Source organism: Oreochromis niloticus, linkage group LG2 (genome assembly GCF_001858045.2).
Source record: "Oreochromis niloticus isolate F11D_XX linkage group LG2, O_niloticus_UMD_NMBU, whole genome shotgun sequence".
NCBI lineage: Eukaryota > Metazoa > Chordata > Actinopteri > Cichliformes > Cichlidae > Oreochromis > Oreochromis niloticus.
Window position 1 is genome coordinate 14,810,238 of NC_031966.2, and position 7,638 is coordinate 14,817,875.

Below are 7,638 nucleotides of genomic sequence, written 5' to 3' on the forward strand. Positions count from 1 at the left end.
CAAAAAAAACCACACAGAGCCACTTTGCATGCCTCATACTTGAAGGGTGTGCACTTCCCACACAGCTTTCACTTCCTGCGCCCCTTTGTGGCTTTGTTTTGACCAGGTACCGCTTCAACAATGGTAACTGGGATGTGTTGGTAGCTCTTCTGGGCTGGTTGTGAGGACAGCCCACAGAGCTCAGGGATCAGCTGTTCCTGGAAATCGTGGTGTGTCATTGACTGCTGCTCCAGTCAGCCACAGAGCTCCTTGCTGACCAAATATCTGTTTGTGACAGCAATGTCAATAAAGTGATGCAGCACTGTCACATGCCACTTCCTGCTCTTTCACCATGAAGAATAGGAGCCAATCAGCTGGTCGACTATAAAGCGGTTGTAGTCTTTTACAGCTGATGGCACTGGCACCTTAACCCTTCAACCATTTCAGAGTGTCCCCTGAGAAAGCACTGTGCTGAGTTGAGCACACACTCACCTACCTTGGGTCCATCCACTTGATAAAAATGAGAGGCCCTCTGATCCATCTGATTATCCCTCATGGAGATTTTTTTGTCAGGGCGTTAAGTTTGGTTTTTGGGACTCCAACTCATGTGTTCCGAAATGTCCAAAATGCTCCAAACCCCAGATCATGAATGCTGGGGTTTGGGCCCAATGCTGGGCTTGTATAAAAGTTATCACAATAAATATGATATTTTACCAGGTAGTTTTAGTTGTTTATGATTGCCATCACAGCATCAAATGACAGCCCCTTCCCAGTTACCAGAGTTGACCTCCCTGTATAAGTCCACTGTGTAGCCTGTGTTGTCAGACAGCACAAAAAGTTTTATCCCCCACTTTCTTGGCTTTCTTTTTATGTATTGCTTCAGGGCAACTCTGACTTTGGTGGAGACCATGTGCTCATCCACAGAGACGTTTTGCTGTGGGTGCTATACAGCTTTGCAGGCTACACGTAAACTGTCATACAGGGGATGTAGTCTTTGCAGGCAGTCATGGGCAGTTGCCTCAAGGCGCTTTATATTGTAAGGTAGACCCTACAATAATGCATACAGAGAAAAACCCAACAATCATATGACTCCCTATGAGCAAGCAGTTTGGCAACAGTAGGAAGGAAAAACTCCCTTTTACAGTTTTTCTCCATTGGTTTGGCTCATTTCTTGAAACAGAAATGACATTCTCAAAATAACATGGACAAACCTCCAAACCTCTTGGCAAATGTTCACAACAGAATGGCATTTCTCATTCATTTCATCAAATGGCAAATGCCTTAGTACATGTCTCAATTGTCTCAATGCATCTTTGCAAATGATTAAGTACAAGTAGCCTACAGTTATACAGTTAGCCCACATTTAGCACATTTTCCAAATGAATAGATCTTGTAGATCTAAACTGATTAGTTGATTCTCAGTCTAATGATCATTCTCTCCAAAACATGTCAGCATGATTTCATTGTATAAGTACTGGCATGCACAACTGTCTGTTCAATTGTCAAAATTGGTCAAGAACATAATACCATGAATACCATATATGAATTTCTTTGAATATTTGATAAATTGATGACAGTCATTGACAGTCAGGTGAAACTAGACTAACGAAGGGGGAGTGTCACACACAGGTGTGTTCCACGATTGTGCGCTGCCAAACACAGATATATAGAGCTTGACCAGAGCCAGTCCGATCTCTGAACATGGATAGACAAGGCCAAGCAAACGGACAAGGGGAAGTTCTTCCTCAAGGAAGAGGAGGACTGAGAAGGCGTGGTGGAGGAATAGGGGGAAGAGGGGGAAGAGGCCGAAGAGCGCAAAGACACTGTGCTGTCCCGAATGAAATTCAGGCCACAATTATAGACCATGTCATAAACCATGGCCTCACAATGGCAGGTCGTCGAGTGCAGCCTAATGTGCCTCGATCTACAGTCTCCTCCATCATCCAAACCTTTCGCAGGGAAAACAGGTATGTACTCCATGTAATCTATGATGGAATTATATGTTGTATAGGACAGGGCACTGTGCGTGAGGCAAAAAAATGTATAACTTACTGTAGAGATTTTGTGTGCATCTGCCTACAGTAGTAGGTCTATACTAGCAGGTGAAGACAACTAGTGGAATGTATAAATATATTGAACAAATTACTGTAAACTATGGAATTACATAATTTATACAGTTTAGAGTAGTATTCCAGTCACTGTGCAATGTTGCATTAGGATTGTGGTGACGTTACTGTGAGTAAAACAATAATACAATTACACTGGTAACTTACTGTATTCTGTTCTATGTGTAGGCAGTGTTGGGAAGGTTACTTTTAAAATGTATTCCATTACAGAATACAGAATACATGCCCCAAAATGTATTCTGTAACGTATTCCGTTACGTTACTCAATGAGGGTAACGTATTCTGAATACTTTGGATTACTTAATATATTACAGTTTTTCTCAGTCGCTTTGGTGCGTTTCTCAGAACACCATCAACATTTGCACAGCAGTTAGTGCATTTCCCAAAACAATTAGTGCAAACTGCAAAACCTAGTGGATAGCCTGCAAAAGCACGTCACATGCACAGAATTGATTATCCATACCGCAAAAGCAAGTATCCATGTCAATGAAACTGCCAGTGCCATCAAAATGAAAAGTCTTGACACCATCTTTATGAACAAGATAGTCAAATGGTATTGTCATGTTTCCACTATGACAGTTTATAATTTCAGTGTTTCCCATTGCAAAAACAATTGGTGACACCTGAAAATGCTGACGACAGCACTATGGCCTACCTGTACAGCCATCTGAAATGTGCAGTGAAGTCACTGTAGATGTTATGGGAGTCTTGGGAGTAACTGAGACACTGAATACATACGTTTCACATTTCCATTGTGTAGAAGTGTTTGTAATCCTACAGAATTGTGCAAAAGAAAAATATGCTACAGTCACTTGTTCACTGTAGAATACATGTAAACATAAAATCACCCATTTGGTAGAGCTGTGCACTAATGTGAACAATAAACAGCACATGTAACAGTACAGTAAATCATTCTGGCACATCCAGACGTTCCTGTCTGTCTGGCCACATATTTTCATCAACATCACAACAGATGTTATCCCTCGCAATGCAGCGAGGAAAGCATCTCCTGGAGTGGCGAATCCATCCTCTGCAGGACCCTGCTGTGATGTCGTCACATGCTGCATCCATGGCTGCTAGCAGGGCCATTTGCTCATGTGGATGCCGGTCATAAACTTTCCACCTCCAGGCAGAGAAAAACTCTTCTATTGGAAACACGCAGAGCGAGAGCGTCACCCTGTAACCATGGCAACCGTAACGCTGCCGCCTGGAACAACAGAATGTAGCTGTCAAACAAACCCAAACAGTCCTGACCCGCCACAATATGAAACAGGAAAGTACCGCCGTGTAATCCATTTATTTCACCAAAGTAACTGTATTCTGAATACCACCTTTTTAAACGGTAACTGTAACGGAATACAGTTACTCATATTTTGTATTCTAAATACGTAATGGCGGTACATGTATTCCGTTACTCCCCAACACTGTGTGTAGGATTGGACGACAACCTTGCGTGGGTGGCAGAGGAAAACTGCTCAATGAACAACAGGAAAGAGAGATTTGTAGCATGGTGATGGCAAATAATGCCATCACATTGAGACAGATCCGTGATGCCATCCTTCAGGACAATCATACATCCCAGAATATGAACACAATAAGCATCTCCACGATAGACTGGGTTTTGAAGGAGCATCAGATGACAATGAAACAAATCTACAGGGTACCATTTGAGAGGAACTCTGACAGAGTGAAGGAGCTGCGCTACCAGTATGTAAATGTAAGTCAGATACTGGTTGTCTCTCATTATAACCTTACCTGTAATCACAGTAAGCAGTAGTTCACTTATTTGGTTTCAATACCTCCTTTACCTGATTTCAGAATCAGTATTTGCTTCATCTGACTTCAACAATTTCAACAGAAAACTGCAGTTTACTGTATCATACAATTCTCATTATAATCCTTATTTTGTTGTCTCCCAATCAAATCTATCTAATACTGTAGGTTTTACTGTAACATCTCAGTAAGTCATCAGTATTTCCCACTCCCCTTTCTATCATATACCCCTGCAGTACTTCCTCATAGGCCTATCACTAGTGTAGAACCACTGGAGTAGTGGCCTGTAGTATATTGAACCTGTGGGGGAGAACATGTAATTGTCTAACTGTAGTATATGACTCTTCTGTATGACTGATTTTATGTTCTTTACTCTATTTTAGAGAATAATGGCATTGGAAGGACATGAGACCCCTCACATCCTGGTGTTTGTGGATGAAGCTTCAACCTGGCCAAGGGCCGAAGACGTGGCCGTAATATTATTGGCCACCGGGCCACAGTGGATGTCCCAGGTCAGCGAGGGGCAATATAACTATGTGTGCTGCCATTTCTGAAAATGGTGTGGCCACTCACATCGCCAGTCTTGGCCCATACAACACACACAAGCTCCTCATCTTCTTGGATCGCCTTTATACCGATTTTATCCCTGGAAATGAGAGAGGTCTCATAGGGCCTCACCTACCCATTTATGTAATTGTGTGGGACAATGTCAATTTCCACCATAGCCCAGTCTTTAGGGGCTGTTTTGCAACGCATCCAAGGATGGTCATGGGCTTCCTACCACCTTACTCTCCTTTCCTCAATCCGATAGAGGAGTTTTTCTCTGCTTGGAGGTGGAGAGTGTATGAGCATCATGCTCAGGATCAGCCGTCCCTGCTCCATGCTATGGACGCAGCGTGTGACGACATTACAGGAGATCAATGCAGGGGATGGTTGCGGCATGCACGCCGTTTCTTCCCTTGTTGCATCGGAAGAGAAAGTATCCGCTGTGATGTGGACGAGAATCTGTGGCCAGACGGACAACAGCGTGTAAATAATCAGGAGGGTGAAGACAGTGGACAAGAGCGGGAGAATGAGTACAGCGACCACTCAATAAGTCCTTGTTTTTTGATTTTGTGTTCATACAATTTACTACTGTAATGTACATTTTCTTTTTACATATGTATGAAGCTTTCTTTGCGTGTGAATAAAAAATTGTTATAATTTCCTTGGTAGTGTGAGTGTGTAGTAGTGCAATAGTAGTGTGCAATCTGTGATGTCAAACCTTGGAGGCTACTCTTTTCTGTTGTATATTGTTGGTCCTCCATAGTGACAAAACATCTAAACATTTTGTATGGCAGTACTCACACAATGCCAAAGGGACGATGCATTTTGGGGGCACTGACTATTCAGATTAGAAAGAAATGTAGTTTTGACACATGAGTGAACTGTTTTAGGAGAGATATGAGCTTTTGCAGGTGGACCATGTCGTTGTGATCAACCATCCAGGTTTATTTTGACAAAAGCACCAAGAATGATGAGAATGTCCGATCTGTGTCGAGAAATGAGCCAAAGCTATTGAGAAGGATCTTTGCCATTTTGGAGACACTGACTGTTTAAATGAGAAAGGGATTTAGATTGAAGCCTGAGTGAACAGTTTTGGAAGAGATATGAGCTTTTGCAGGTGAGCTATAGTGTTGTGCTAAACTGTAAGAGTGTTTTGCCAAATGATCTTAGAGTTTTGAGAATGTAATTTCTGTTTCAAGAAATGAGCCAAACCAATGGAGAAAAACTGTAATAGGAAGAAACCTCCGGCAGAACCAGGCTCAGGGAGGGGCGGGGCCATCTGCTGCGACCGGTTGGGGTGAAAGAAGGAAAACAGGATAAAGACATGCTGTGGAAGAGAGACAGAGATTAATAACAGATATGATTCGATGCAGAGAGGTCTATTAACACATAGTGAGTGAGAAAGGTGACTGGAAAGGAAAAACTCAATGCATCATGGGAATCCCCGGCAGCCTACGTCTATTGCAGCATAACTAAGGGAGGATTCAGGGTCACCTGGTCCAGCCCTAACTATATGCTTTAGCAAAAAGGAAAGTTTTAAGCCTAATCTTGAAAGTAGAGAATCCAAACCCGAATCCAAACTGGAAGCTGGTTCCACAGAAGAGGGGCCTGAAAACTGAAGGCTCTCCCTCCCATTCTACTTTTAACACCAGGATCCTTTTCTATGTAGCTGACAGCTGGTAACTGTGCAGGGGGTGGGTCTAGCAAAGTTTTGCCAGGGGGGCCAGGTAGGGCATTAACAGGGAAAGAAATAATTTTCTTTCTTATTCTCATTTAATATGTCTAGCTTTTAATCAAAGGAGTTTGCAAAGAAAAGCGTCTGGACTTCTTTAAGTTGCTTGAAGACGTTTCACCTCTCATCCGAGAAGCTTCTTCAGTTCTAAGGTCAAATGGCCGAGAGTCCCAGATTTAAACCCAGTGGGAGTATCCCCCCAAGGAGGGACAAAGGACCCCCTGGTGATCCTCTAATCACATGCGCCAAGGTGTGAAAGCGGGTGTGGGACCTAATCAGCCAGGGTTTCGGGTGAGCTCATTGTGAAACCTGGCCCCACCTTGTCATGTGAATTCCTGAGGTCAGATGGCCCAGGATGTGAGTGGGCGTTAAAGCGTCTGGGGAGGGAACTCAAAACTGGATTATAGATGGCAGACAGTTGGTGTCGTAAACCACCGCCTCTGTTCAAAGATGGTCGCTCACAGTGGACATAGATGGCCTCTTTCACTCCTCTTTCAAACCATCTGTCCTCTCTGTCCAAAATGTGAACATTGGCATCCTCGAAAGAGTGTCCTTTATCCTTAAGATGCAGATGGACTGCTGAGTCTTGTCCTGTGGAGGTGGCTCTTCTATGTTGTGCCATGCGCTTGTGAAGTGGCTGTTTGGTCTCGCCAATGTAGAGGTCTGGGCATTCCTCGCTGCACTGTACAGCAAACACCACGTTGTTAAGTCTGTGTTTTGGAGTTTTGTCTTTCGGGTGAACCAGTTTGTGTCTGAGTGTGTTGCTGGGTCTGAAGTACACCGGGATGTCGTGCTTGGAGAAAACTCTCCTGAGTTTCTCTGATACACCGGCTACATAGGGGATGACAACGTTGTTGCGTCTGTCTTTCTTATCCTCCCTCGCTGGTGTCTGATCTTCTTTTCTGTGCCTCTTTGCTGACTTTATGAACGCCCAGTTCGGATAACCGCATGTTTTCAGTGCTTCCTTTACATGTGTGTGTTCCTTCTTTTTCCCTTCAGGCTTAGAGGGAACATGTTCTGCCCGGTGGTGTAGGGTCCTAATTACTCCAAGTTTGTGTTCCATTTGACCTTAGAACTGAAGAAGCTTCTCGGATGAGAGGTGAAACGTCTTCAAGCAACTTAAAGAAGTCCAGACGCTTTTCTTTGCAAACCCCTTTGACTACAATGACCTGGATGACTGAGAACCTTCACAGACATCTAGCTTTTAATAATTATCTGAATCTTACAACCAAAGTGGTCATCTGATGTAAAATGTATAGAAATCATACATATAAACCAAGAAGACAGTGTACATCACTGTCACAACAGCATTTGTTTTTATTCAAAGGCTTTGTGTTTCATATAGTACATGGTGGGCCGGTCTCTAGTCAAAATGCCCGGGACGATTTTTTGTCCCAATCCCATCCTAGTTATGACATTTAATGACTAAAGTTTTTTGGGAACCCCCCCCTCCCCAGTGAGATACAGCTAGCAGGGATATGT